The sequence below is a fragment of the Strix aluco genome, chromosome W (genome assembly GCF_031877795.1).
Source record: "Strix aluco isolate bStrAlu1 chromosome W, bStrAlu1.hap1, whole genome shotgun sequence".
Classification (NCBI taxonomy): Eukaryota; Metazoa; Chordata; class Aves; order Strigiformes; family Strigidae; genus Strix; species Strix aluco.
In genome coordinates this window covers 10,111,615-10,131,198 of record NC_133970.1, presented here as the reverse complement: position 1 = coordinate 10,131,198, position 19,584 = coordinate 10,111,615, and positions in this window count along the sequence as shown.

The window sequence follows — 19,584 nt, the reverse complement described above, 5'->3', positions numbered from 1 at the left end:
GGGCAATGGAAGATAAGGGCAGGGCAGGCAAGGCAAGGCAGGGCAGGGCAGGGCAAGGCAAGGCAAGGCAAGGCAAGGCAAGGCAAGGCAGGTAATGCCAGGGCAGGGCAAGGCAGGGCAATGGAAGATAAGGGCAGGGCAGGCAAGGCAGGGCAGGGCAAGGCAAGGCAGGGCAAGGCAAGGCAAGGCAAGGCAAGGCAAGGCAAGGCAAGACAAGGCAAGGCAAGGCAGATAATGCCAGGGCAGGCAAGACAGGGCAATGGAATATAAGGGCAGGGCAGGCAAGGCAGGTCAGGGCAGGGCAGGGTAGGGCAGGGCAAGGCAAGGCAAGGCAAGGCAAGGCAGATCAGGCCAGGGCAGGCAAGGCAGGGCAATGGAAGATAAGGGCAAGGCAGGCAAAGCAGGGCAGGGCAGGGCAAGGCAAGGCAAGGCAAGGCAAGGCAAGGCAAGGCAAGGCAAGGCAAGGCAAGGCAGTTAATGCCAGGGCAGGCAAGGCAGGGAAATGGAAGATAAGGGCAGGGCAGGGCAGGCAAGGCAAGGCAAGGCAAGGCAAGGCAAGGCAAGGCAGTTAATACCAGGGCAGGCAAGGCAAGGAGAGGCAAGGCAAGGCAAGGCAAGGCAAGGCAAGGCAGATAATGCCAGGGCAGGCAAGGCAAGGCAAGGCAAGGCAAGGCAAGGCAAGGCAGATAATGCCAGGGCAGGCAAGGCAGGGCAGCAGAAGATAAGGGCAGGGCAGGTTAGGGCAGGCAATGCAGGGCAACGGAAGATAAGGGCAGGGAAGGCAAGGCAACGCAAGGCAGGGCAAGGCATATAATGCCAGTGCAGGCAAGGCAAGGCAAGGCAAGGCAAGGCAAGGCAAGGCCAGGCAAGGCAAGGCAAGGCAGATAATGCCAGGGCAGGCAAGGCAAAGCAAGGCAAGGCAAGGCAAGGCAAGGCAAGGCAAGGCAAGGCAAGGCAAGGCAGATAATGCCAGGGCAGGCAAGGCAGGGCCACGGAAGATAAGGGTAGGGTAGGTTAGGGCAGGCAAGGCAAGGCAAGGCAAGGCAGATAATACCAGGGCAGGCAAGGCAGGGCAATGGAAGATAAGGGTAGGGTAGGTTAGGGCAGGCAAGGCAAGGCAAGGCAAGGCAAGGCAAGGCAAGGCAAGGCAAGGCAGATAATGCCAGGGCAGGCAAGGCAGAGCAACGGAAGATAAGGGCAGGGAAGGCAAGGCAAGGCAGGTTAAGGCAAGGCAGATAATGCCAGGGCAGGCAAGGCAAGGCAAGGCAAGGCAAGGCAAGGCAAGGCAGATAAGGCCAGGGCAGGCAATGCAGGGCAACGGAAGATAAGGGCAGGGCAGGTTAGGGCAGGCAAGGCAGGGCAACGGAAGATAATGCCAGGGCAGGCAAGGCAAGGCAAGGCAAGGCAGATAATGCCAGGGCAGGCAAGGCAAGGAGAGGCAAGGCAAGGCAAGGCAAGGCAGATAATGCCAGGGCAGGCAAGGCAAGGCAAGGCAAGGCAAGGCAAGGCCAGGCACATAATGCCAGGGCAGGCAAGGCAAGGCAATGCAAGGCAATGCAAGGCAAAGCAAGGCAAGGCAGATAATGCCAGCGCAGGCAAGGCAGGGCAATGGAAGATAAGGGCAGGGCAGGCAATGCAGGGCAGGGCAGGGCAGGGCAGGGCAAGGCAAGGCAAGGCAAGGCAAGGCAAGGCAGATAATGCCAGGGCAGGCAAGGCAGGGCAACGGAAGATAAGGGCAGGGCAGGTTAGGGCAGGCAAAGCAGGGCAACAGAAGATAAGGGCAGGGCAGGCAAGGCAAGGCAAGGCAAGGCAGGGCAAGGCAAGGCAAGGCAGATAATGCCAGGGCAGGCAAGGCAAGGCAAGGCAAGGCAAGGCAGATAATGCCAGGGCAGGCAAGGCAGGGCAAGGGAAGATAAGGGCAGGGCAGGCAAGGCAAGGCAAGGCAAGGCAAGGCAAGGCAAGGCAGATAATTCCAGGGCAGGCACGGCAGGGCCACGGAAGATAAGGGTAGGGTAGGTTAGGGCAGGCAAGGCAAGGCAAGGCAAGGCAGTTAATACCAGGGCAGGCAAGGCAAGGCAGGGCAGGGCAGGGCAAGGCAAGGAAAGGCAAGGCAGGTAATGCCAGGGCAGGCAAGGCAGGGCATTGGAAGATAAGGGCAGGGCAGGGCAAGGCAAGGCAGCGCAGGGCAAGGCAAGGCAGCGCAGGGCAAGGCAAGGCAACGCAAGGCAAGGCAGATAATGCCAGGGCAGGCACGGCAGGGCAATGGAAGATAAGGGTAGGGTAGGTTAGGGCACGCAAGGCAAGGCAAGGCAAGGCAAGGCAAGGCAAGGCAGATAATGCCAGGGCAGGCAAGGCAGGGCAACGGAAGATAAGGGCAGGGAAGGCAAGGCAAGGCAAGGTAAGGCAAGGCAGATAATGCCAGGGCAGGCAAAGCAAGGCAAGGCAAGGCAAGGCAAGGCAAGGCAAGGCAAGGCAAGGCAGATAATGCCAGGGCAGGCAAGGCAAGGAAAGGCAAGGCAAGGCAAGGAAGATAAGGGCAGGTCAGGCAAGGCAAGGCAAGGCAAGGCAAGGCAAGGCAGATAATGCCAGGGCAGGCAAGGCAGGGCAACGGAAGATAAGGGCAGGAAAGGCAAGGCAAGGCAAGGCAAGGCATATGATGCCAGTGCAGGCAAGGCAAGGCAAGGCAAGGCAAGGCAAGGCAAGGCCAGGCAAGGCAAGGCAAGGCAAGGCAGATAATGCCAGGGCAGGCAAGGCAAGGCAAGGCCAGGGAAGGCAAGACATGGCAAGGCAAGGCAGATAATGCCAGGGCAGGCAAGGCAAGGCAAGGCAAGGCAAGGCAAGGCAAGGCAAGGCAGATAATGCCAGGGCAGGCAAGGCAGGGCAACGGAAGATAAGGGCAGGGCAGGTTAGGGCAGGCAAGACAGGGCAACAGAAGATAAGCGCAGGGCAAGGCAAGGCAAGGCAAGGCAAGGCAGATAATGCCAGGGCAGGCAAGGCAGGCAAGGCAAGGCAAGGCAAGGCAGATAATGCCAGGGCAGGCAAGGCAAGGCAAGGCAAGGCAAGGCAAGGCAGATAATGCCAGGACAGGCAAGGCAGGGCAAGGGAAGATAAGGGCAGGGCAGGCAAGGCAAGGCAAGGCAAGGCAAGGCAAGGCAAGGCAAGGCAAGGCAGATAATGCCAGGGCAGGCAAGGCAAAGCAAGGCAAGGCAAGGCAAGGCAAGGCAAGGCAAGGCAAGGCAAGGCAAGGCAAGGCAAGGCAGATAATGCCAGGGCAGGCAAGGCAGGGCCACGGAAGATAAGGGTAGGGTAGGTTAGGGCAGGCAAGGCAAGGCAAGGCAAGGCAGATAATACCAGGGCAGGCAAGGCAGGGCAATGGAAGATAAGGGTAGGGTAGGTTAGGGCAGGCAAAGCAAGGCAAGGCAAGGCAAGGCAAGGCAAGGAAAGGCAAGGCAAGGCAGATAATGCCAGGGCAGGCAAGGCAGGGCAACGGAAGATAAGGGCAGGGAAGGCAAGGCAAGGCAAGGTAAGGCAAGGCAAATAATGCCAGGGCAGGCAAGGCAAGGCAAGGCAAGGCAAGGCAAGGCAAGGCAAGGCAAGGCAAGGCAGATAAGGCCAGGGCAGGCAAGGCAAGGCAAGGCAAAGCAAGCAAGGCAAGGCAAGGCAAGGCAAGGCAAGGCAAGGCTAGGCAAGGCAGATAATACCAGGGCAGGCAAGGCAGGGCAACGGAAGATAAGGGTAGGGTAGGTTAGGGCAGGCAAGGCAAAGCAAGGCAAGGCAAGGCAAGGCAAGGCAAGGCAAGGCAGATAATGCCAGGGCAGGCAAGGCAAGGAAAGGCAAGGCAAGGCAAGGAAGATAAGGGCAGGTCAGGCAAGGCAAGGCAAGGCAAGGCAAGGCAAGGCAAGGCAAGGCAGATAATGCCAGGGCAGGCAAGGCAAGGCAAGGCAAGGCAAGGCAGATAATGCCAGGGCAGGCAAGGCACGGCAACGGAAGATAAGGGCAGGGCAGGTTAGGGCAGGCAAGGCAGGGCAACGGAAGATAAGGGCAGGGAAGGCAAGGCAAGGCAAGGCAGGGCAAGGCATATAATGCCAGGGCAGGCAAGGCAAGGCAAGGCAGGGCAAGGCATATAATGCCAGGGCAGGCAAGGCAAGGCAAGGCAGGCAAGGCAAGGCAAGGCAAGGCAAGGCAAGGCAAGGCAAGGCAAGGCAGATAATGCCAGGGCAGGCAAAGCAGGGCAACGGAAGATAAGGGCAGGGCAGGGCAGGCAAGGCAAGGCAAGGCAAGGCAAGGCAAGGCAAGGCAAGGCAGTTAATACCGGGGCAGGCAAGGCAAGGAGAGGCAAGGCAAGGCAAGGCAAGGCAAGGCAAGGCAGATAATGCCAGGGCAGGCAAGGCAAGGCAAGGCAAGGCAAGGCAAGGCCAGGCAGATAATGCCAGGGCAGGCAAGGCAAGGCAATGCAAGGCAAGGCAAGGCAAAGCAAGGCAAGGCAAGGCAAGGCAGATAATGCCAGCGCAGGCAAGGCAGAGCAATGGAAGATAAGGGCAGGGCAGGCAATGCAGGGCAGGGCAGGGCAGGGCAGGGCAAGGCAAGGCAAGGCAAGGCAAGGCAAGGCAGATAACGCCAGGGCAGGCAAGGCAGGGCAACGGAAGATAAGGGCAGGGCAGGTTAGGGCAGGCAAAGCAGGGCAACAGAAGATAAGGGCAGGGCAGGCAAGGCAAGGCAAGGCAAGGCAAGGCAAGGCAAGGCAGGGCAATGGAAGATAAGGGCAGGGCAGGCAAGGCAAGGCAGGGCAGGGCAGGGCAAGGCAAGGCAAGGCAAGGCAAGGCAAGGCAAGGCAGGTAATGCCAGGGCAGGGCAAGGCAGGGCAATGGAAGATAAGGGCAGGGCAGGCAAGGCAGGGCAGGGCAAGGCAAGGCAGGGCAAGGCAAGGCAAGGCAAGGCAAGGCAAGGCAAGGCAAGACAAGGCAAGGCAAGGCAGATAATGCCAGGGCAGGCAAGACAGGGCAATGGAATATAAGGGCAGGGCAGGCAAGGCAGGTCAGGGCAGGGCAGGGTAGGGCAGGGCAAGGCAAGGCAAGGCAAGGCAAGGCAGATCAGGCCAGGGCAGGCAAGGCAGGGCAATGGAAGATAAGGGCAAGGCAGGCAAAGCAGGGCAGGGCAGGGCAAGGCAAGGCAAGGCAAGGCAAGGCAAGGCAAGGCAAGGCAAGGCAAGGCAAGGCAGTTAATGCCAGGGCAGGCAAGGCAGGGAAATGGAAGATAAGGGCAGGGCAGGGCAGGCAAGGCAAGGCAAGGCAAGGCAAGGCAAGGCAAGGCAAGGCAGTTAATACAAGGGCAGGCAAGGCAAGGAGAGGCAAGGCAAGGCAAGGCAAGGCAAGGCAGATAATGCCAGGGCAGGCAAGGCAAGGCAAGGCAAGGCAAGGCAAGGCAAGGCCAGGCAGATAATGCCAGGGCAGGCAAGGCAAGGCAATGCAAGGCAAGGCAAGGCAAAGCAAGGCAAGGCAAGGCAAGGCAGATAATGCCAGCGCAGGCAAGGCAGGGCAATGGAAGATAAGGGCAGGGCAGGCAATGCAGGGCAGGGCAGGGCAAGGCAAGGCAAGGCAAGGCAAGGCAAGGCAAGGCAGATAACGCCAGGGCAGGCAAGGCAGGGCAACGGAAGATAAGGGCAGGGCAGGTTAGGGCAGGCAAAGCAGGGCAACAGAAGATAAGGGCAGGGCAGGCAAGGCAAGGCAAGGCAAGGCAAGGCAAGGAAAGGCAGGGCAACGGAAGATAAGGGCTTGGCAGGCAAGGCAAGGCAGGGCAGGGCAGGGCAAGGCAAGGCAAGGCAAGGCAAGGCAAGGCAAGGCAGGTAATGCCAGGGCGGGCAAGGCAGGGCAATGGAAGATAAGGGCAGGGCAGGCAAGGCAGGGCAGGGCAAGGCAAGGCAGGGCAAGGCAAGGCAAGGCAAGGCAAGGCAAGGCAAGGCAAGACAAGGCAAGGCAAGGCAGATAATGCCAGGGCAGGCAAGACAGGGCAATGGAATATAAGGGCAGGGCAGGCAAGGCAGGGCAGGGCAGGGCAGGGTAGGGCAGGGCAAGGCAAGGCAAGGCAGATCAGGCCAGGGCAGGCAAGGCAGGGCAATGGAAGATAAGGGCAGGGCAGGCAAAGCAGGGCAGGGCAGGGCAAGGCAAGGCAAGGCAAGGCAAGGCAAGGCAAGGCAAGGCAAGGCAAGGCAAGGCAAGGCAAGGCAGTTAATGCCAGGGCAGGCAAGGCAGGGAAATGGAAGATAAGGGCAGGGCAGGGCAAGGCAAGGCAGCGCAGGGCAAGGCAAGGCAAGGCAAGGCAAGGCAAGGCAAGGCAAGGCAGATAATGCCAGGGCAGGCAAGGCAAAGCAAGGCAAGGCAAGGCAAGGCAAGGCAAGGCAAGGCAAGGCAAGGCAAGGCAGATAATGCCAGGGCAGGCAAGGCAGGGCCACCGAAGATAAGGGTAGGGTAGGTTAGGGCAGGCAAGGCAAGGCAAGGCAAGGCAAGGCAAAGCAAGGCAAGGCAGATAATGCCAGCGCAGGCAAGGCAGGGCAATGGAAGATAAGGGCAGGGCAGGCAATGCAGGGCAGGGCAGGGCAGGGCAGGGCAAGGCAAGGCAAGGCAAGGCAAGGCAAGGCAGATAATGCCAGGGCAGGCAAGGCAGGGCAACGGAAGATAAGGGCAGAGCAGGTTAGGGCAGGCAAGGCAAGGCAGGGCAAGGCAAGGCAAGGCAGATAATGCCAGGGCAGTCAAGGCAAGGCAAGGCAAGGCAAGGCAGATAATGCCAGGGCAGGCAAGGCAGGGCAAGGGAAGATAAGGGCAGGGCAGGCAAGGCAAGGCAAGGCAAGGCAAGGCAAGGCAAGGCAGATAATTCCAGGGCAGGCACGGCAGGGCCACGGAAGATAAGGGTAGGGTAGGTTAGGGCAGGCAAGGCAAGGCAAGGCAAGGCAGTTAATACCAGGGCAGGCAAGGCAAGGCAGGGCAGGGCAGGGCAAGGCAAGGCAAGGCAAGGCAGGTAATGCCAGGGCAGGCAAGGCAGGGCAATGGAAGATAAGGGCAGGGCAGGCAAGGCAGGGCAGGGCAAGGCAAGGCAGGGCAAGGCAAGGCAAGGCAAGGCAAGGCAAGGCAAGGCAAGGCAAGACAAGGCAAGGCAAGGCAGATAATGCCAGGGCAGGCAAGGCAGGGCAATGGAATATAAGGGCAGGGCAGGCAAGGCAGGTCAGGGCAGGGCAGGGTAGGGCAGGGCAAGGCAAGGCAAGGCAAGGCAAGGCAGATCAGGCCAGGGCAGGCAAGGCAGGGCAATGGAAGATAAGGGCAGGGTAGGCAAAGCAGGGCAGGGCAGGGCAAGGCAAGGCAAGGCAACGCAAGGCAAGGCAAGGCAAGGCAAGGCAAGGCAAGGCAAGGCAAGGCAAGGCAGTTAATGCCAGGGCAGGCAAGGCAGGGAAATGGAAGATAAGGGCAGGGCAGGGCAAGGCAAGGCAGCGCAGGGCAAGGCAAGGCAAGGCAAGGCAAGGCAAGGCAAGGCAGATAATGCCAGGGCAGGCAAGGCAAAGCAAGGCAAGGCAAGGCAAGGCAAGGCAAGGCAAGGCAAGGCAAGGCAGATAATGCCAGGGCAGGCAAGGCAGGGCAATGGAAGATAAGGGCAGGGCAGGCAAGGCAGGGCAGGGCAAGGCAAGGCAGGGCAAGGCAGGGCAAGGCAAGGCAAGGCAAGGCAAGGAGGGGCAAGGCAAGACAAGGCAAGGCAAGACAGATAATGCCAGGGCAAGCAAGGCAGGGCAATGGAATATAAGGGCAGGGCAGGCAAGGCAGGGCAGGGCAGGGCACGGTAGGTCAGGGCAAGGCAAGGCAAGGCAAGGCAAAGGAAGGCAAGGCAAGGCAAGGCAAGGCAAGGCAGATAATGCCAGGGCAGGCAGGGCACGGCAATGGAAGATAAGGGCAGGGCAGGGCAGGTTAGGGCAGCCAAGGCAGGGCAACGGAAGATAAGGGCAGGGCAGGTTAGGGCAGGCAAGGCAGGGCAACGGAAGATAAGGGCAGGGATGGCAAGGCAAGGCAAGGCAAGGCAGATAATGCCAGGGCAGGCAAGGCAAGGAGAGGCAAGGCAAGGCAAGGCAAGGCAGATAATGCCAGGGCAGGCAAGGCAAGGCAAGGCAAGGCAAGGCAAGGCCAGGCAGATAATGCCAGGGCAGGCAAGGCAAGGCAATGCAAGGCAATGCAAGGCAAAGCAAGGCAAGGCAGATAATGCCAGCGCAGGCAAGGCAGGGCAATGGAAGATAAGGGCAGGGCAGGCAATGCAGGGCAGGGCAGGGCAGGGCAGGGCAAGGCAAGGCAAGGCAAGGCAAGGCAAGGCAGATAATGCCAGGGCAGGCAAGGCAGGGCAACGGAAGATAAGGGCAGGGCAGGTTAGGGCAGGCAAAGCAGGGCAACAGAAGATAAGGGCAGGGCAGGCAAGGCAAGGCAAGGCAAGGCAGGGCAAGGCAAGGCAAGGCAGATAATGCCAGGGCAGGCAAGGCAAGGCAAGGCAACGCAAGGCAGATAATGCCAGGGCAGGCAAGGCAGGGCAAGGGAAGATAAGGGCAGGGCAGGCAATGCAGGGCAGGGCAGGGCAGGGCAGGGCAAGGCAAGGCAAGGCAAGGCAAGGCAAGGCAAGGCAGATAACGGCAGGGCAGGCAAGGCAGGGCAACGGAAGATAAGGGCAGGGCAGGTTAGGGCAGGCAAAGCAGGGCAACAGAAGATAAGGGCAGGGCAGGCAAGGCAAGGCAAGGCAAGGCAAGGCAAGGCAAGGCAGGGCAACGGAAGATAAGGGCAGGGCAGGCAAGGCAAGGCAGGGCAGGGCAGGGCAAGGCAAGGCAAGGCAAGGCAAGGCAAGGCAAGGCAGGTAATGCCAGGGCGGGCAAGGCAGGGCAATGGAAGATAAGGGCAGGGCAGGCAAGGCAGGGCAGGGCAAGGCAAGGCAGGGCAAGGCAAGGCAAGGCAAGGCAAGGCAAGGCAAGGCAAGGCAAGACAAGGCAAGGCAAGGCAGATAATGCCAGGGCAGGCAAGACAGGGCAATGGAATATAAGGGCAGGGCAGGCAAGGCAGGTCAGGGCAGGGCAGGGTAGGGCAGGGCAAGGCAAGGCAAGGCAGATCAGGCCAGGGCAGGCAAGGCAGGGCAATGGAAGATAAGGGCAGGGCAGGCAAAGCAGGGCAGGGCAGGGCAAGGCAAGGCAAGGCAAGGCAAGGCAAGGCAAGGCAAGGCAAGGCAAGGCAAGGCAGTTAATGCCAGGGCAGGCAAGGCAGGGAAATGGAAGATAAGGGCAGGGCAGGGCAAGGCAAGGCAGCGCAAGGCAAGGCAAGGCAAGGCAAGGCAAGGCAAGGCAAGGCAAGGCAGATAATGCCAGGGCAGGCAAGGCAAAGCAAGGCAAGGCAAGGCAAGGCAAGGCAAGGCAAGTCAAGGCAAGGCAAGGCAGATAATGCCAGGGCAGGCAAGGCAGGGCCACCGAAGATAAGGGTAGGGTAGGTTAGGGCAGGCAAGGCAAGGCAAGGCAAGGCAAGGCAAAGCAAGGCAAGGCAGATAATGCCAGCGCAGGCAAGGCAGGGCAATGGAAGATAAGGGCAGGGCAGGCAATGCAGGGCAGGGCAGGGCAGGGCAGGGCAAGGCAAGGCAAGGCAAGGCAAGGCAAGGCAGATAATGCCAGGGCAGGCAAGGCAGGGCAACGGAAGATAAGGGCAGAGCAGGTTAGGGCAGGCAAGGCAAGGCAGGGCAAGGCAAGGCAAGGCAGATAATGCCAGGGCAGGCAAGGCAAGGCAAGGCAAGGCAAGGCAGATAATGCCAGGGCAGGCAAGGCAGGGCAAGGGAAGATAAGGGCAGGGCAGGCAAGGCAAGGCAAGGCAAGGCAAGGCAAGGCAAGGCAGATAATTCCAGGGCAGGCACGGCAGGGCCACGGAAGATAAGGGTAGGGTAGGTTAGGGCAGGCAAGGCAAGGCAAGGCAAGGCAGTTAATACCAGGGCAGGCAAGGCAAGGCAGGGCAGGGCAGGGCAAGGCAAGGCAAGGCAAGGCAAGGCAAGGCAAGGCAAGGCAGGTAATGCCAGGGCAGGCAAGGCAGGGCAATGGAAGATAAGGGCAGGGCAGGCAAGGCAGGGCAGGGCAAGGCAAGGCAGGGCAAGGCAAGGCAAGGCAAGGCAAGGCAAGACAAGGCAAGGCAAGGCAGATAATGCCAGGGCAGGCAAGGCAGGGCAATGGAATATAAGGGCAGGGCAGGCAAGGCAGGTCAGGGCAGGGCAGGGTAGGGCAGGGCAAGGCAAGGCAAGGCAAGGCAAGGCAGATCATGCCAGGGCAGGCAAGGCAGGGCAATGGAAGATAAGGGCATGGTAGGCAAAGCAGGGCAGGGCAGGGCAAGGCAAGGCAAGGCAACGCAAGGCAAGGCAAGGCAAGGCAAGGCAAGGCAGTTAATGCCAGGGCAGGCAAGGCAGGGAAATGGAAGATATGGGCAGGGCAGGGCAAGGCAAGGCAGCGCAGGGCAAGGCAAGGCAAGGCAAGGCAAGGCAAGGCAAGGCAAGGCAAGGCAGATAATGCCAGGGCAGGCAAGGCAAAGCAAGGCAAGGCAAGGCAAGGCAAGGCAAGGCAAGGCAAGGCAAGGCAAGGCAAGGCAGATAATGCCAGGGCAGGCAAGGCAGGGCCACCGAAGATAAGGGTAGGGTAGGTTAGGGCAGGCAAGGCAAGGCAAGGCAAGGCAGATAATACCAGGGCAGGCAAGGCAAGGCAAGGCAAGGAAAGGCAAGGCAGGGCAAGGCAAGGCAGATAATGCCAGGGCAGGCAAGGCAGGGCAACGGAAGATAAGGGCAGGGAAGGCAAGGCAAGGCAAGGTAAGGCAAGGCAGATAATGCCAGGGCAGGCAAGGCAAGGCAAGGCAAAGCAAGGCAAGGCAAGGCAAGGCAAGGCAAGGCAAGGCAACGCAAGGCAGATAATGCCAGGGCAGGCAAGGCAGGGCAACGGCAGATAAGGGTAGGGTAGGTTAGGGCAGGCAAGGCAAGGCAAGGCAAGGCAGATAATACCAGGGCATGCAAGGCAGGGCAACGGAAGATAAGGGTAGGGTAGGTTAGGGCAGGCAAGGCAAAGCAAGGCAAGGCAAGGCAAGGCAAGGCAAGGCAAGGCAAGGCAAGGCAAGGCAGATAATGCCAGGGCAGGCAAGGCAGGGCAATGGAAGATAAGGGCAGGGCAGGCAAGGCAGGGCAGGGCAAGGCAAGGCAGGGCAAGGCAGGGCAAGGCAAGGCAAGGCAAGGCAAGGAGGGGCAAGGCAAGACAAGGCAAGGCAAGACAGATAATGCCAGGGCAAGCAAGGCAGGGCAATGGAATATAAGGGCAGGGCAGGCAAGGCAGGGCAGGGCAGGGCACGGTAGGTCAGGGCAAGGCAAGGCAAGGCAAGGCAAAGCAAGGCAAGGCAAGGCAAGGCAAGGCAAGGCAAGGCAGATAATGCCAGGGCAGGCAGGGCACGGCAATGGAAGATAAGGGCAGGGCAGGGCAGGTTAGGGCAGCCAAGGCAGCGCAACGGAAGATAAGGGCAGGGCAGGTTAGGGCAGGCAAGGCAGGGCAACGGAAGATAAGGGCAGGGCAGGCAAGGCAAGGCAAGGCAAGGCAGATAATGCCAGGGCAGGCAAGGCAAGGAGAGGCAAGGCAAGGCAAGGCAAGGCAGATAATGCCAGGGCAGGCAAGGCAAGGCAAGGCAAGGCAAGGCAAGGCCAGGCAGATAATGCCAGGGCAGGCAAGGCAAGGCAATGCAAGGCAATGCAAGGCAAAGCAAGGCAAGGCAGATAATGCCAGCGCAGGCAAGGCAGGGCAATGGAAGATAAGGGCAGGGCAGGCAATGCAGGGCAGGGCAGGGCAGGGCAGGGCAAGGCAAGGCAAGGCAAGGCAAGGCAAGGCAGATAATGCCAGGGCAGGCAAGGCAGGGCAACGGAAGATAAGGGCAGGGCAGGTTAGGGCAGGCAAAGCAGGGCAACAGAAGATAAGGGCAGGGCAGGCAAGGCAAGGCAAGGCAAGGCAGGGCAAGGCAAGGCAAGGCAGATAATGCCAGGGCAGGCAAGGCAAGGCAAGGCAAGGCAAGGCAGATAATGCCAGGGCAGGCAAGGCAGGGCAAGGGAAGATAAGGGCAGGGCAGGCAAGGCAAGGCAAGGCAAGGCAAGGCAAGGCAAGGCAGTTAATACCAGGGCAGGCAAGGCAAGGCAGGGCAGGGCAGGGCAAGGCAAGGCAAGGCAAGGCAAGGCAAGGCAAGGCAGATAATGCCAGGGCAGGCAAGGCAGGGCAACGGAAGATAAGGGCAGGGCAGGCAAGGCAGGGCAGGGCAAGGCAAGGCAAGGCAAGGCAAGGCAAGGCAAGGCAGATAATGCCAGGGCAGGCAAGGCAGGGCAATGGAATATAAGGGCAGGGCAGGCAAGGCAGGTCAGGGCAGGGCAGGGTAGGGCAGGGCAAGGCAAGGCAAGGCAAGGCAAGGCAGATCAGGCCAGGGCAGGCAAGGCAGGGCAATGGAAGATAAGGGCAGGGCAGGCAAAGCAGGGCAGGGCAGGGCAAGGCAAGGCAAGGCAAGGCAAGGCAAGGTAAGGCAAGGCAAGGCAAGGCAAGGCAGTTAATGCCAGGGCAGGCAAGGCAGGGAAATGGAAGATAAGGGCAGGGCAGGGCAAGGCAAGGCAGCGCAGGGCAAGGCAAGGCAAGGCAAGGCAAGGCAAGGCAAGGCAAGGCAGATAATGCCAGGGCAGGCAAGGCAAAGCAAGGCAAGGCAAGGCAAGGCAAGGCAAGGCAAGGCAAGGCAGATAATGCCAGGGCAGGCAAGGCAGGGCCACCGAAGATAAGGGTAGGGTAGGTTAGGGCAGGCAAGGCAAGGCAAGGAAAGGCAGATAATACCAGGGCAGGCAAGGCAGGGCAATGGAAGATAAGGGTAGGGTAGGTTAGGGCAGGCAAGGCAAGGCAAGGCAAGGCAAGGCAAGGTAAGGCAAGGCAGATAATGCCAGGGCAGAAAAGGCAAGGCAAGGCAAGGCAAGGCAAGGCAGTTAATACCAGGTCAGGCAAGGCAAGGAGAGGCAAGGCAAGGCAAGGCAAGGCAGATAATGCCAGGGCAGGCAAGGCAAGGCAAGGCAAGGCAAGGCAAGGCAAGGCCAGGCAGATAATGCCAGGGCAGGCAAGGCAAGGCAATGCAAGGCAAGGGAAGGCAAAGCAAGGCAAGGCAATGCAAGGCAGATAATGCCAGCGCAGGCAAGGCAGGGCAATGGAAGATCAGGGCAGGGCAGGGCAAGGCAAGGCAAGGCAAGGCAAGGCAAGGCAGATAATGCCAGGGCAGGCAAGGCAGGGCAACGGAAGATAAGGGCAGGGCAGGTTAGGGCAGGCAAAGCAGGGCAACAGAAGATAAGGGCAGGGCAGGCAAGGCAAGGCAGGGCAGGGCAGGGCAAGGCAAGGCAAGGCAAGGCAAGGCAGGTAATGCCAGGGCAGGCAAGGCAGGGCAATGGAAGATAAGGGCAGGGCAGGCAAGGCAGGGCAGGGCAAGGCAAGGCAGGGCAAGGCAAGGCAAGGCAAGGCAAGGCAAGGCAAGGCAAGGCAAGACAAGGCAAGGCAAGGCAGATAATGCCAGGGCAGGCAAGGCAGGGCAATGGAATATAAGGGCAGGGCAGGCAAGGCAGGTCAGGGCAGGGCAGGGTAGGGCAGGGCAAGGCAAGGCAAGGCAAGGCAAGGCAAGGCAAGGCAAGGCAAGGCAAGGCAAGGCAGTTAATGCCAGGGCAGGCAAGGCAGGGAAATGGAAGATAAGGGCAGGGCAGGGCAAGGCAAGGCAGCGCAGGGCAAGGCAAGGCAAGGCAAGGCAAGGCAACACAAGGCAAGGCAGATAATGCCAGGGCAGGCAAGGTAAAGCAAGGCAAGGCAAGGCAAGGCAAGGCAAGGCAAGGCAAGGCAAGGCAAGGCAAGGCAAGGCAGATAATGCCAGGGCAGGCAAGGCAGGGCCACCGAAGATAAGGGTAGGGTAGGTTAGGGCAGGCAAGGCAAGGCAAGGCAAGGCAGATGATACCAGGGCAGGCAAGGCAGGGCAATGGAAGATAAGGGTAGGGTAGGTTAGGGCAGGCAAGGCAAGGCAAGGCAAGGCAAGGCAAGGCAAGGCAGATAATGCCAGGGCAGGCAAGGCAGGGCAGATAATGCCAGGGCAGGCAAGGCAGGGCAACGGAAGATAAGGGCAGGGAAGGCAAGGCAAGGCAAGGTAAGGCAAGGCAGATAATGCCAGGGCAGGCAAGGCAAGGCAAGGCAAGGCAAGGCAAGGCAAGGCAAGGCAGATAAGGCCAGGGCAGGCAAGGCAAGGCAAGGCAAAGCAAGGCAAGGCAAGGCAACGCAAGGCAAGGCAAGGCAAGGCAAGGCAATGCAAGGCAGATAATGCCAGGGCAGGCAAGGCAGGGCAACGGCAGATAAGGGTAGGGTAGGTTAGGACAGGCAAGGCAAGGCAAGGCAAGGCAAGGCAAGGCAAGGCAGATAATGCCAGGGCAGGCAAGGCAAGGAAAGGCAAGGCAAGGCAAGGAAGATAAGGGCAGGTCAGGCAAGGCAAGGCAAGGCAAGGCAAGGCAAGGCAGATAATGCCAGGGCAGGCAAGGCAAGGCCAGGCAAGGCAAGACAAGGCAAGGCAAGGCAGATAATGCCAGGGCAGGCAAGGCAAGGCAAGGCAAGGCAAGGCAAGGCAGATAATGCCAGGGCAGGCAAGGCAGGGCAACGGAAGATAAGGGCAGGGCAGGTTAGGGCAAGCAAGACAGGGCAACAGAAGATAAGGACAGGGCAAGGCAAGGCAAGGCAAGGCAAGGCAGATAATGTCAGGGCAGACAAGGCAGGGCCACAGAAGATAAGGGCATGGCAGGCAAGGCAAGGCAAGGCAAGGCAAGGCAAGGCAAGGCAAGGCAAGGCAGATAATGCCAGGGCAGGCAAGGCAGGGCAACGGAAGATAAGGGCAGGGCAGGTTAGGGCAGGCAAAGCAGGGCAAAGGAAGATAAGGGCAGGGCAGGAAAGGCAAGGCAAGGCAAGGCAAGGCAAGGCAAGGCAGATAATGCCAGGGCAGGAAAGGCAAGGCAAGGCAAGGCAAAGCAAGGCAAGGCAGATAATGCCAGGGCAGGCAAGGCAGGGCAACGGAAGATAAGGGCAGGGAAGGTCAGGGCAGGAAAGGCAAGGCAAGGCAAGGCAGATAATGCCAAGACAGGCAAGGCAAGGCAAGGCAAGGCAAGGCAAGGCACGGCAAGGCATGGCAAGGCAAGGCAAGGCAAGGCAGATAATGCCAGGGCAGGCAAGGCAGGGCAATGGAAGAAAAGGGCAGGGCAGGTTAGGACAGGCAAGGCAGGGCAACGGAAGATAAGGGCACGGCAGGCAAGGCAAGGCAAGGCAAGGCAACGCAAGGTAAGGCAAGGCAAGGCAGATAATGCCAGGGCAGGCAAGGCAGGGCAACAGAAGATAAGGGCAGGCAGGTTAGGGCAGGCAAGGCAGGGCAACGGAAGATAAGGGCAGGGCAGGGCAGGCAAGGCAAGGCACGGCAAGGCAATGCAAGGCAGATAATGCCAGGGCAGGCAAGGCAGGGCAACGGAAGATAAGGGCAGAGCAGGGCAGGGCAGGCAAGGCAGGGCAACGGAAGATAAGGGCAGGGCAGGTAAGGCAAGGCAAGGCAAGGCAAGGCATGGCAAGGCAACGTCAAATAAGGGCAGGGCAATGTAGGGCAGGCAAGGCAAGGCAAGGAAAGATAAGGGCAGGGCAGGTTAGGGCAGGGCAGGGCAAGGCAAGGCAAGGCAAGGCAAGGCAAGGCAAGGCACATAATGCCAGGGCAGGCAAGGCAGGCCAATGGAAGATAAGCTCAGGGCAGGTTAGGGCAGGCAAGGCAGGGCAACGGAAGATAAGGGCAGGGCAGGCAAGGCAAGGCAAGGCAAGGCAAGGCAAGGCAAGGCAAGGCAGATAATGCCAGGGCAGGCAAGGCAAGGCAAGGGAAGATAAGGGCAGGCAAAGCAGGGCAACGGAAGATAAGGGCAGGGCAGGCAAGGCAAGGCAAGGCAAGGCAAGGCAATATCAAATAAGAGCAGGGCAGGGTAGGGCAGGCAAGGCAAGGCAAGAAAAGATAAGGGCAAGGCAGGGCAGGGCAGGGCAGGGCAGGGCAAGGCAAGGCAAGGCAAGGCAAGGCAAGGCAAGGCAAGGCAAGGCAAGGCAAGGCAAGGAAGATAATTCCAGGGCAGGCAAGGCAAGGCAACGCAAAGCAAGGCAAGGCAAGGCAAGGCAAGGCAGATAATGCCAGGGCAGGCAAGGCAGGGCAAAGGAAGATAAGGGCAGGACAGGATAGGGCAGGCAAGGCAAGGCAAGGCAAGGCAAGTCAAAGCAAGGCAAGGCAGATAATGCCAGGGCAGGCAAGGCAAGGCAAGGCAAGGCAAGGCAAGGCAAGGCAAGGCAGATAATGCCAGGGCAGGCAAGGCAGGGCAACGGAAGATAAGGGCAGGGCAGGTTAGGGCAGGCAAGGCAGGGCAACGGAAGATAAGGTCAGGGCAGGGCAGGCAAGGCAAGGCAAGGCAAGGCAGATAATGCCAGGGCAGGCAAGGCAGGGCAACGGAAGATATGGGCAGGGCAGGCAAGGCAAGGCAAGGCAGATAATACCAGGGCAGGCAAGGCAGGGCAACGGAAGATAAGGGTAGGGTAGGTTAGGGCAGGCAAGGCAAGGCAAGGCAAGGCAGATAATGCCAGGGCAGGCAAGGCAAGGCAAGGCAAGGCAAGGCAAGGCAAGGCAGATAATGCCAGGGCAGGCAAGGCAGGGCAACGGAAGATAAGGGCAGGGAAGGGCAGGGCAGGAAAGGCAAGGCAAGGCAAGGCAGATAATGCCAAGGCAGGCAAGGCAAGGCAAGGCAAGGCAAGGCAAGGCAAGGCAAGGCACGGCAAGGCATGGCAAGGCAAGGCAAGGCAAGGCAGATAATGCCAGGGCAGGCAAGGCAGGGCCACCGAAGATAAGGGTAGGATAGGTTAGGGCAGGCAAGGCAAGGCAAGGCAAGGCAGATAATACCAGGGCAGGCAAGGCAGGGCAATGGAAGATAAGGGTAGGGTAGGTTAGGGCACGCAAGGCAAGGCAAGGCAAGGCAAGGCAAGGCAAGGCAGATAATGCCAGGGCAGGCAAGGCAGGGCAACGGAAGATAAGGGCAGGGAAGGCAAGGCAAGGCAAGGTAAGGCAAGGCAGATAATGCCAGGGCAGGCAAAGCAAGGCAAGGCAAGGCAAGGCAAGGCAAGGCAAGGCAAGGCAAGGCAAGGCAAGGCAGATAATGCCAGGGCAGGCAAGGCAAGGAAAGGCAAGGCAAGGCAAGGAAGATAAGGGCAGGTCAGGCAAGGCAAGGCAAGGCAAGGCAAGGCAAGGCAGATAATGCCAGGGCAGGCAAGGCAGGGCAACGGAAGATAAGGGCAGGAAAGGCAAGGCAAGGCAAGGCAAGGCAAGGCAAGGCAAGGCCAGGCAAGGCAAGGCAAGGCAAGGCAGATAATGCCAGGGCAGGCAAGGCAAGGCAAGGCCAGGGAAGGCAAGACATGGCAAGGCAAGGCAGATAATGCCAGGGCAGGCAAGGCAAGGCAAGGCAAGGCAAGGCAAGGCAAGGCAAGGCAGATAATGCCAGGGCAGGCAAGGCAGGGCAACGGAAGATAAGGGCAGGGCAGGTTAGGGCAGGCAAGACAGGGCAACAGAAGATAAGCGCAGGGCAAGGCAAGGCAAGGCAAGGCAAGGCAGATAATGCCAGGGCAGGCAAGGCAAGGCAAGGCAAGGCAAGGCAAGGCAGATAATGCCAGGGCAGGCAAGGCAAGGCAAGGCAAGGCAAGGCAAGGCAGATAATGCCAGGACAGGCAAGGCAGGGCAAGGGAAGATAAGGGCAGGGCAGGCAAGGCAAGGCAAGGCAAGGCAAGGCAAGGCAAGGCAAGGCAAGGCAGATAATGCCAGGGCAGGCAAGGCAAAGCAAGGCAAGGCAAGGCAAGGCAAGGCAAGGCAAGGCAAGGCAAGGCAAGGCAAGGCAAGGCAGATAATGCCAGGGCAGGCAAGGCAGGGCCACGGAAGATAAGGGTAGGGTAGGTTAGGGCAGGCAAGGCAAGGCAAGGCAAGGCAGATAATACCAAGGCAGGCAAGGCAGGGCAATGGAAGATAAGGGTAGGGTAGGTTAGGGCAGGCAAAGCAAGGCAAGGCAAGGCAAGGCAAGGCAAGGTAAGGCAAGGCAAATAATGCCAGGGCAGGCAAGGCAAGGCAAGGCAAGGCAAGGCAAGGCAAGGCAAGGCAAGGCAGATAAGGCCAGGGCAGGCAAGGCAAGGCAAGGCAAAGCAAGCAAGGCAAGGCAAGGCAAGGCAAGGCAAGGCAAGGCTAGGCAAGGCAGATAATACCAGGGCAGGCAAGGCAGGGCAACGGAAGATAAGGGTAGGGTAGGTTAGGGCAGGCAAGGCAAAGCAAGGCAAGGCAAGGCAAGGCAAGGCAAGGCAAGGCAGATAATGCCAGGGCAGGCAAGGCAAGGAAAGGCAAGGCAAGGCAAGGAAGATAAGGGCAGGTCAGGCAAGGCAAGGCAAGGCAAGGCAAGGCAAGGCAAGGCAAGGCAAGGCAGATAATGCCAGGGCAGGCAAGGCAAGGCAAGGCAAGGCAAGGCAGATAATGCCAGGGCAGGCAAGGCACGGCAACGGAAGATAAGGGCAGGGCAGGTTAGGGCAGGCAAGGCAGGGCAACGGAAGATAAGGGCAGGGAAGGCAAGGCAAGGCAAGGCAGGGCAAGGCATATAATGCCAGGGCAGGCAAGGCAAGGCAAGGCAGGGCAAGGCATATAATGCCAGGGCAGGCAAGGCAAGGGAAGGCAGGCAAGGCAAGGCAAGGCAAGGCAAGGCAAGGCAAGGCAAGGCAAGGCAGATAATGCCAGGGCAGGCAAAGCAGGGCAACGGAAGATAAGGGCAGGGCAGGGCAGGCAAGGCAAGGCAAGGCAAGGCAAGGCAAGGCAAGGCAAGGCAAGGCAGTTAATACCGGGGCAGGCAAGGCAAGGAGAGGCAAGGCAAGGCAAGGCAAGGCAAGGCAAGGCAGATAATGCCAGGGCAGGCAAGGCAAGGCAAGGCAAGGCAAGGCAAGGCCAGGCAGATAATGCCAGGGCAGGCAAGGCAAGGCAATGCAAGGCAAGGCAAGGCAAAGCAAGGCAAGGCAAGGCAAGGCAGATAATGCCAGCGCAGGCAAGGCAGAGCAATGGAAGATAAGGGCAGGGCAGGCAATGCAGGGCAGGGCAGGGCAGGGCAGGGCAAGGCAAGGCAAGGCAAGGCAAGGCAAGGCAGATAACGCCAGGGCAGGCAAGGCAGGGCAACGGAAGATAAGGGCAGGGCAGGTTAGGGCAGGCAAAGCAGGGCAACAGAAGATAAGGGCAGGGCAGGCAAGGCAAGGCAAGGCAAGGCAAGGCAAGGCAAGGCAGGGCAATGGAAGATAAGGGCAGGGCAGGCAAGGCAAGGCAGGGCAGGGCAGGGCAAGGCAAGGCAAGGCAAGGCAAGGCAAGGCAAGGCAGGTAATGCCAGGGCAGGGCAAGGCAGGGCAATGGAAGATAAGGGCAGGGCAGGCAAGGCAGGGCAGGGCAAGGCAAGGCAGGGCAA